At 37.8% G+C, this 11,090-nt stretch overlaps 1 pseudogene; it reads right to left on the bottom strand.

Moving 5' to 3' along the window:
* Positions 1-5,179: 5,179 nt before the first annotated feature.
* Positions 5,180-7,982, bottom strand: LOC125260907 (annotated as a pseudogene).
* Positions 7,983-11,090: the final 3,108 nt, after the last annotated feature.

Genomic DNA, 11,090 nt, shown 5'->3' with positions numbered 1-11,090 from the left:
AACGACTTTCTACTTCAACAAAAATACTTTACAGCTCCCTTTATCAGTCCATTCAAATGTTTAAAATACATAAATACAATATAGCCTACATGCGATAAACCTAAAATAAATAAATAAATAAATAAACTAACGTTAAATAAAGGCCGCAGCTTGCACAATCTACTCCTCTTTGATTGTCTTGTTAAGATGACGCAGAAGTGCGTTCCAAAAGAAGAGATTTTTTGATCCCTTCACCCTTCATCCCTTCGAAGCTCTCACTCCGGAGGGTAAACCCTTTGAAGGGATTAGGGCATAGGGATGAGCCCTTCTGAATGGAACGCAGGGACTATAGAACGTTCCATTGCAACACCGGCGCCTAGCGGCTGCCCTGCGTTTCCGCCATTTTGGGGTGAAAGAGTCGGCAGTCCATTACTTTCTATGGCAATATCAGCTGCTTTGTTAAAAAAAAAAAAAAAAAAAAAAAAAAACGTAGGTTACATTAAAGCTGAAATCCAACCTGAATGATGATAACACAGAATAAAATACTATCACTAGTGATCATCAAATCCTTTTTACAGTTTATTTTACACACTTTGTGTTTTAGTCTTCCACTTTTTTCACAAAACCTTTCTAGAAACCCAGTCAGTTTGGGTTAAAATTCTTTAAAAGGCTTATAATACCAACATATGAAATGAAATTAAGGACATGCATCAGAAAAATTGGGAATGTTGGACAATAAATATATGAATATAACAGCTTGATTTTGCAGTGTTGTCTAATGTCCATTGAAGCAAAGTGTCCAAAAGTGTGAATTATGTGATAATGGATACAGCAATGCATCATGTATTATAAGATCATTATGTTTGTAGCGTGATCCATTAAAACGTACAGCCCATTTCAATTCAGACCTAGATATTATCACTATTACTCCACTAGGTCTAAAATATATTGTTCGCTGCAAACATGATGATCTTAAATTTATTAATTATAAACTTATTATTAATAAATGTGTAAAGTTGCATAAAATGGAAATACTCAAAGTAGGCTAACTACGTTACCTCAGATGGTTGAATGGTTGGATTCCACAACTGGTAAAATAAAACATAAGACAATACAACATTTACTGTAGGAGCCATAGAATTTACTGGTGACTTAATTAAAAAAAAAAAAAAAAAAAAAAACCTATTGCGCTTCTGATTTGGCAGTGAAATTCGCCGATTTTGGGTAAGATGTGAAGGATTCTGGTCCAGTTAGTAATTTTCAGCCCATAACGGCAGCCGCGCTACCGGAGCGCCATATAGTGGCTGTTACCCAAAAAGGATAAAAGTGTCGCCTCTTGGGTTCTAAGCTCAGATGGAAATTAGACAACACTGCAAAATCAAGCTGTTATATTCATATATTTATTGTCCAACATTCAGTTTTTCTGATGCATGTCCTTAATTTAATATGTTGGTATTAATTCAGTGTTTATTATGCTAATACTTAAACTTCAAAGAATTTAACCCAAACTGACTGGGTTTCTAGAGAGCAAGGTTGTGTGAAAAAAAAAAATGGAAGTCTTAAAGTGTGTAAAATAAACTGTAAAAAGGATTTGACGATCACTGGTGATAGTATTTGTATTCTGTGTTGTCATCATTCAGGTTTGATTTCAGCTTTAAATGTACTTTATTAAAGCAGCTGATATTGCCATAGAAAGCGAGTCGGCAGCCCACTAGTTTCACCCCAAAATGGCGGAAACACAGGGCTGCTGCTGGGCGCCGGTGTTTTAATAGAACATTCTATTGACTGTCGCTTCTTGTTATTCTTTGGTGGAAACTAAAGTTTTCAGAATACAAAACACATGATCGTTGTCATGCAGTGAATCCGGCCAATCATGGAACAGCTGTGTCGTCATCAGAACTCGCGCAGCTACTTGAGAAACTGCTGTCTCAAGTCGGACAAAATTTAACCAGCATGCACTGCTTCAACTCAGCCTGCCGATAGGTCTGTGCAGCGCTGTATGAAGTCGAACAATATGGAGCCCTGCACATGACATGCAAGAAGTTGAATCGTGCGCACAATTTACCATTTCATTCCCTCAATTTATAAATCATGCTCATGATTTATAAATAAAGGGAACAAAATAGTAAATTGTGCGCACGTTTTAGTAAATCGAGGGAATGAATAAATCGTGCGCATGATTTAAATAAATATATTTATTTAAATAATAAGATTTAAATAAATTGTGCGCCTACTATTTTTCCCCTGCATGTCATGTCCAGGGCATGTCATGTCCAGAACAAGCCTCATGACACAAGGGGAGCACAAGACAGGAAACCAGGGTTCTAAATTAACACCCGCCAACCCGCAAGTTGACCATGGCAACATACAAAGAGCGTGCTCTGTGTGAAGCAGGCTGTACAAGCATAAAACATAACGCCTCAGCCGAATGCGTAACGTTAGTGTGGTAAATTGCTGAAAATAATGAATGTTGTGTCACTTTAATATTACTTTGTTTTTTTTGTTGTTTGTTTTTTTAAGATACAGATGCTCCAACACCAGTAATTAATTTGTGTGGGGTGTGTAAATAACACGTAAAATCAAACGGGATTTCATACCTTTATAATGAAATGGAGATCGTGAGATGAATCCAATCTGTGGCACTGGGTAAGATATCCATGAGTGTCCATTGAAAAAAAAAAAAAAAAAAAAACACAGTACTTTGTCCACAAAAGTATTAAATCCATGAAATATTGATATTATCCATTGTTTGCATCACATTTCTTCGGAATGCTCTCCATCATCGTTCAAGAAATGATGCAATCTGAGCAGCGTTTATGATGTAAAACTGTATACGTAACGTTATATCTGTATATCTCTCAAATGTTCCCTCAAACCAAACGAGCATGTGTCCAAAGTATAATTTTTCAAAATAGTGCAGTAGTTTTAGTTATAATATCCAAGCAGTGCTGTCAGAGTTTTATATCCTCCTGCTATTGTCATTGTAGTAAATCTCAGGAACAAAACTTTTAGCCAATGCCACGATCCTGACAACGTGTGTTCTGTTTATCTGCATGCAAGCAGAGCTACACAGACGGACATCAGTCTCGACTATAATGCAGCAAGCCATATTTTATAATTGTATAAAATAATCGGGGGAAAAAAAAAAAAAAAAAAAAAAAAAAAAAAAAAAAAAGCACAAATACTACGGCTGAGATGCCAAATTCAGCGGCTGAAATTAGCTGCTGAGGTTACATGATGGCTCACAGACAGCAGCGGCAAACTACCTGTCACTCAAGTGACCACGCCCTTAATTATGCAGAACTTTAAGGCTAAATATAATTTAAATAGATGAGTTATAAAAAAAAAAAAAAAAAAAAAAAAAAAAAAAAATTCAACCCCCTCAGAGTTGTCATGAAGGGCAAAAATTAGCTGTATTAAAACCACAAATTGAACCAGACTGTAAACATTTTTTTCTGCTGTAAACTTGGCCATTTTAACATGGGACTCAATGAGATTCTGCCCTCTTCTGCAGCCTGTCCCTACCCAGATAGCACACGTACGATTGCAAGTCGTCTGTTAAAGATTACTTAATCTGGAAAGCATCTGCTGTTTACAAACATCTGATAGAAGTCTTTAAGATGTCAGTTTTACATACATTCTAAATCATATACATCTTAAAGACATCTTCTGAACATCTATTTGACATCTGATAGGAAATGTCCTATTGCAGATGAGCAAACACTCAAAAAAACAAAACAAAAAAAAACAAAACAAAAAAACACATCTTCCAAACATAAACACATCAAATAGAACATCTCAGAGATGTACGTGTGCCATCAGGAGTAGCGGCCAGTTGATGAATTCGCAGTTTAGGTCACTTCCATATTGGCTTCATGAGAGACTGGAGGAGGTTGCCACTTGGTCACAAAAACCTGATACCAAACACGAGAGATGCCTGAACTTTGCTATGGTTTCCAAGCGGTCAATCATCGCATTTTCGAGAGAGAGTCGTGTTCTGTACACACATAATGATAATTTAGGGGATTCACTCCTGAAACTTACAGTGTGTAGCTACGTGGCTGTGCGCAAACATGGAACAAAAGGAACAGAGGGTGGCTCAGATTCTGATGGCACCTCTGAAAAGGAAGAGCTCTGAAGACATATGATTCAAATGATAGATCAAATGTTTGCACTTTCTTGCCAACAACGTTAAGTGATCAAATGCATTCAGTGGCACTCAATTTCTATCACCAAGAAAAAAAAAAAAAAAAAAAACCCCCCCCCTAGTAGAAATTCTGATTGGCTGCTATTTTAGAAAGTATATAACTGAATCGAATCACTGGACTGACTCACTGTTGTCTTCTGTAGAGCTGCTTATTTGCTGAATTGACTTCAGATCTAATGAAAAGCTGAATGACACTTTAGAGCTGCTTTACAGCAGAATTGAATACATTTTGCATCATTGATCAGTTTAGTCACTGTAAAGCTGCTTTTAAATGGTTTGTAAAAAGTGAATTTAACAAAAATGCATGTTAAAGATTAGGACATAACCACACTAACTATTGGTCAAGTATTACTTCCCATAACAGATGTTCTACAAACTATAATGTAAATTTGCAAGTATGTCAACTCTAACAGTCTACCAAAACTCAAACTTCGTTGACATGTTGCAGAGTTACAAATGAGTCTGGAGTGGACTCAATTTTACGTTGACATCTGCCCAACTTTGCATTTACAGAAGAACTCATTCTCACCTGCATGAGAAACGTTTGAATAGGAAGTCAGGATTTTCAGTGAACAGAGACTTCATTTTGGTTGTGCTTCATTACCTACAAATAGGTCCATACCATTTAACCACACTTTAAAAAAAAAAAAAAAAAAAAAAAAAATCCAGTTCAATTAACTAAACATCAGGCACATAATCGCCAAGTGTCAGTGCAAGCATAAGATCATAGCCATAAATAAAGTATCAAACACTGTCCTCTAGAAAGAACACAAGACATGCCTCAGTATTCATTCCAGTTTTTATTACACTTATTGTAAATCAGAGACTACAATGGGGCCAATTGTTGCTTTCCCTTCTGAAACAAGGCCTTGGAGAGAGGAGGGGAAGAGTTTAGGCACTTATGGTTGCTTTGTACACAGAGGGTGGGAAAAAAAAAAAAAAAAAAAAAAAAAAAAAAAAAAGGATAATAAAAGTAATAATTATATATCTATCCTATCCATCTCCACCTGAATCAGACAGTGCACGTCCTTTCCGGCTGAAGGCCACATGTTGAGTCACAGCACATGCACATCTGGTCATTGTCATCTGCAGAAACCCACCTATAAAAAGGGCAAAGAAACGGTTACTCATTCTGACTACATCTTATCTGCTGGCCACTTATTCCACATACCCATTGGCAAAAGAGCAAGCCTTGTTCTCTGGACTTATGGGGTTTGAAGCCATAACTGCCCTCAAAGAACATGTGATGTATACCTACAAAAAAGGTTTTTAAACTCAAATACATGGGACAAATATTCAGTTTTTACAGAGACAGCACCATTACATACCAAACCACTATTTGCTTGCTGGAATCTGAAAGACTCCAAGCGAAAGTGTAGTTTGTCGTTCTGAACTCGGCGCACAAAACTAGAAGTAGATCCTGTAAGCTTTGCATCAACCAGGCACCTGAGGCAGAAAAAAACACTTAAGGTTCTGGTCACACATGGGAGTTCAATGAGCCAATCCTTACTAACCCATGGTTCTCAATAAAGGAATATCTTGGAGCTGCAGTCACATCAGGGACTGCAGTAGCCACACAACCATCTACAAAGATCCGCAGAGGAACATGGTTGTATTGCCTCACAGAAGCTTCAAGATTCAGGAGTTGCCCTAAGTAGTACTGATTGGATGGCCTCTCAAACATCCAGTCATCTGTAAGGGAGCCAAAGAGAAGACAAAAGGTCAGTGACATTTCACAGCCAGTTTTACAAAGTGCATTTATGTTTTAAAAAAAAAAGGATATATATATATATATATATATATATATACCATCTCATGAGCTTTAGGGAGAACATTAAAACTTCCTCTGCAACTTCTGTAGCAGCAAAGGGAACCCAATTGGGCCTCAAAACACTACTGCTAACATTGTGCAACCTAAACAGGAATAAAACAAGGTTCAGTAACCTGTATTGAAGCCACTTTTTATTAGCATTTCATTCATTCATTCAATTATTAATTTACCTTGAATAGTGGCACTCAATTTGAACAGCTGCTGCATCAGATCTTACAATGGGAGTTCCTACTAAAGCCTCAGGAGTGTACAGGAGGGTGAATTTATACACCAACTCATTACCAGTCATCTGGAATCAGAACATTAAAGGTCCCGTTCTTCGTGATCCCATGTTTCAAACTTTAGTTAGTGTGTAATGTTGTTGTTAGAGTATAAATAAAATCTGTAAAATGTTAAAGCTCAAAGTTCAATGCCAAGCGAGATATTTTATTTAACAGAAGTCGCCTACGTCGAACGGCCAGTTTGGACTACATCCCTCTACTTCTTTAATGACATCACTAAAACAGTTTGACTAACCTCCGCCCACAGGAATACACGAGTTGCGTTTGTAGAGTGTGTTTGTCCCCATGTCGTCGAAACGCTGTTATTTTCATCCTGCAGTCCAATCACCGGGTCTGATTCCGGCTCAAATTGATAGGGTAAAATTAAAGACATGTTTACAATAACACTGAGCGCGTGCATCTCCACGTTATGGTAAGAGGCGTGACTTTTCCGGGCACGGTGCGCTCAGAGCTGTCGAATCACAACACAGGAACCGCTGGCACAATCAGAACTCGTTACGTATTTCTGAAGGAGGGACTTCATAGAACAAGGAAGTCATCAGCCCGTTTTTATGACAGTGGAAACAGCGGTATACAGATAAGTAAATTATGTGAAAAATACTGTGTTTTTTTCCACACGAAACATGAACACATGTTATATTGCACACTATAAACACAATCAAAGCTTCAAAAAACCACGAAAAACGAGACCTTTAAGAACTAGTTTATGCAGTAACCCAGCTTTTACCCTCAATTACTAGTTAACGAGACCCATAAGCAGCCACTTACCATCAGAGAGCTGCCACATGCCTGGAGCTCATACTCAAAGATAAGGACTTGAGCTCCTGGATCCTCTCCAACAGCTGCACAACCTCCTAAAGTGAAGGAGGAAGGATTTACCAGTTGACCAGTCCCAAAGAAATCCTTCTTAACTTCCACATACACAGAGCACTCCCCACATTGTACTGCAATACTCTGAGCAGGGGTAGGTACATGCAACACAAAAGGCACATCTGGCTGTTGGGGTTCTTCTGGAACTACAGGAAAATGCCAGGTCAAAGGTGCCAAAGGAGCCTCCATTAGTTGTTTAGACTGACTACTTCCAGGTTCTTGAAGCTTCCATGGATTTAACCCAGCAGGGCTCATCACAGGTCTCAGCAACCCCAGAGAAGCTGATAACTGCGAAGCTCGGTCAACTTGCTGAGGAGCTAAAACTGGTGATTGTTGTTGTTGGAATCTTAATGGATCCTGGCCTTGTTGAAATCCTGACCATTGTGCTAAACACAAGCCAACTGCAGAAAGCAGCAACAATCCAACACTGATGAAATCCATTAATCCCGTTATCATTAAACCTTGAGAACCACAGAATGTCTGTAGTGCTCCTATACTGTGCCTTCTTTCTAGAACAGGTAAATTGCAGTGGCACCACCCCCTTTTGACAAGCTTAATGGTTCTCCAGACTTGTTGCATTAATCACTTCTTCTGACACAAAGGCTGCATCCGAAACTGCATACTCACTGAGTAGGTACTTAATTTCAATAAGTGCTTACTTAACGAGCGCTAAAAACAAAAAGTTACTATAGGCCTATAGCCTTATCACGTTAAATATGAATGCGATCCAGACATCGGCTGTGTTCCACTCCAGTTTTAGGCTGCGTTCCACTCCAGTTTTAGACACGCACTCGGCAAACTTCCCTAAACACTTCCCCTCGGGGGAATCCCTGCCGCCATTTTGAAGTGCGTTCCACTTCATGAAGTGGACAAGGGAAGTTTATATGAACAGACCCTCGCTCCCTCGATTTTGACTGAGGAAGCGAGTCTACTTCATATGTACACTTTAGGCAGCTATATAACCCACAATGCAACACAATTATGACATCACCGCATATAACGTTTAATTTACTCCACCACAAACAACTCTATGATATATTAATTATTTTTTAAAACACACATATATACATATAGAATGCTGTATTAAACTATTTTTTAAGGGGACAATATAAATAACAAATCAGCTCCATTGCGAATTCCAAGTGATCAAGGGCTTAGGACATTCCAGTTTAGCCCATTGCAAGGGTTCCGCCAGTAGTGGGCACTCGTGCAACGTAAGCAATGACGTACATCCGAGTCAACGAGACCAAGTGAAGTTAGCGAGGAAAGGGCATTTAAAAAGCGAACTGGAATGCAGCCTTAGACACACTCACGAACTTCCCTAAACACTTCCCCTTGGGGGGATCCACGTCGCCATCTTGAAGTGCGTTCCACTGCATGAAGTGGATGAGGGATGTTTATATGGACAGACCCTCGTCCCCTTGATTTTGACCGAGGGAGCGAGTCTACTCCGATGTACACTTCAATTCAATACAATTCAACTTGATTGTGACGTTACAGCAGATCGTGCTTAACTGAAGTGTATGATATACTAATTATATTTAGAAATAATCACATAATAGTGTATAATATACCTGTATTAATTGCTGAGATTTAATCACATAATACATGTAGCTACCTTATGTTCACAGTCAAAGTTTATACTATTGATTTTTTTTTTTTTTTCGTTTGTGTAATTTTATTTTTCTCCAACAGCTCATATACCTATAGGACTTTAATATATTTTCTCTAACAACTTAAATGCAAATAGAATAGTGCATTAAACAAATTCATAAGTACAAAAGGGGTTTAAATAATAAATCAGCCATAGTTAATTCTAAGTGATCAAGAGCTTAGTGCGTTCCGTTTAAACCTTATGCACGAGTTCCGCCAGTAGTGGGCACTCATGCGACGTAAGCAATGACGCACATCCAAGTCCACAAGACAGAGGGAAGTTAGCGAGTTAAGGGCATAAAAATTTGGAGTGGAACGTAGCCATCATCAGCCATGTTGACGTAACAACTTAAAAGATATGAGTCATATGACACAGGTTTAATTCATCTATCTGTAAATATATTAATATTTATTAAACTTGTTCATTTTGTGGTCTTGTTGAAGAAACAGCCGCCAATTTATTTTGTGATTGTAGTATAACCAATAAATTTGTGGTTTAAATTAAGTTCTTATAATTTTAACCCTACTTATCTGACCCCCAGTTTTATCTTTAAAGATATTATTTTTTATTACGAAAACCCAAAATCGTGATCTCTTGAATATGTTGTTATTTTCTTTATTTTATATGCAAATTTTATATGCAAATCCACAAGCAAAAGTGGCTTAAATCTCCTTTATGTTTTCCTCTTTTTCTTGTTAAATTTAACACTCGTTTCATCCCTCAGGCTTATAAATAACAAAAAAAAAAATTCTTTTTATTCATTATGATGAATTATTCAAAGACATTTAACCTTGTGATTGTTTTTTTTTTTCTGTGTATATAATCTCATACTATGATGTACGCAAACCCATGATATTTATGTTTGACAGGTTTGACAGGTTGATCAGTAACTTGACAACCCTACCTAGTACGGTTTTCCTCAGCATTTGCAATGTTTGAACAAAGGAGGCATCGGGGAGCTGCTCGAAGATCTTGCCTTTGGAGAAGACTGTTGATTTTATACTCTAAAAATGTAAGTATCACTACTTAAAAATCAAAATGACCCCAGAATGAATTGCATTGCTAGCCCACCCCAACACTTAAAAAATGCTAACCCTTAAAAAATAATGATAAATGCTGACCATGAATACACACTAGTAAAATGCAGGTGAATACATTTAAATTTTTAGTCAAGCAATGAATTAAAGGTACAATATGTAATATTTTTGCAGTAAAATATCCAAAAACCACTAGGCCACTGTGATATATTTTGTTCACTTGAGTACTTATCCCCAATATCCCAAATGTTCCCAACTATTTGTAAATCGTGAGAAAATTGCAATTTTAACCAAGGCTCTGGGACGTGTGAGGAGTCGCCTGTCAATTGCGTCTTTTAACCGTGTTAACCCTCGGTCTGCCTCAGTTTCCAGTTTTATTTTGAAGAAACCATGGAAACACCAAAGACGCTTTAATATATTACACGTTTTAATAGACAAGGGAACAACTGTTTTGGTATATTTATAGACAGAAAACTAATTGTTGTTATATAGCTCAACACATTTAGTCTTATTGTTTAAATCTAATTTTCTTGATTTTTTTGCGAGTACCATGCTTTACCATGCCTCAGAGAAAAACACTATTTTGTAAAGTAGCTAACATAGCATAATCAGATGCAGCTTTATTTTTAGTAACTAATACAGAATTTTCTCCATTATACATTTTAAAATGAATTGCATGCCATTTATTAACACAAGCCATCCAGCATTTAATAAGATATTCTAAAATCAATCTAGCTTACTTCAGTGTGTCTCTAACAAGTGTTACACGGCAGCCACCGAGCGAACGCTCAGAGTAATGCTATAACAAAATTTTCAACACATTCAAATGTATCTAATATGATAAACAGAGCTGTGTTACCTCATGCTCATGACCGGAATAGCGGAAGCGGCGCCGGCGACTGTGTCATAATAAAAGTTCTGCTGCTCGTGAGGCATGTGTTGCGCAATCGTTCCAGCGGCCTCGTTCAGCTCCCACAACACTCAGTCATGCTCTGCTTCATACTACAGTAATTTTAATATTCGTTAAAAAGTGGAACACACTTCAAAAAAGGGGAAGTGCTTAGGGAAGTTCGCGAGTGCATGTCTAAAAGTGGAGTGGAATGCAGCCCTGGTAAGCAGAAGGTTGCTGGTTTGATCTTCGAGGCCTTCATCACCAGTGTGTCCTTGAGCAAGCCACTTTACTCCAGGTTGCTCCAGGGGAATTGTCCCTGTAATTAGTGCACTTTAAGTC

The sequence above is a fragment of the Megalobrama amblycephala genome, unplaced genomic scaffold (assembly GCF_018812025.1).
Source record: "Megalobrama amblycephala isolate DHTTF-2021 unplaced genomic scaffold, ASM1881202v1 scaffold199, whole genome shotgun sequence".
Taxonomy (NCBI): domain Eukaryota; kingdom Metazoa; phylum Chordata; class Actinopteri; order Cypriniformes; family Xenocyprididae; genus Megalobrama; species Megalobrama amblycephala.
The sequence above is the reverse complement of the archived record's forward strand: the minus strand, read 5'-3'. Positions and strand labels throughout refer to the sequence as shown.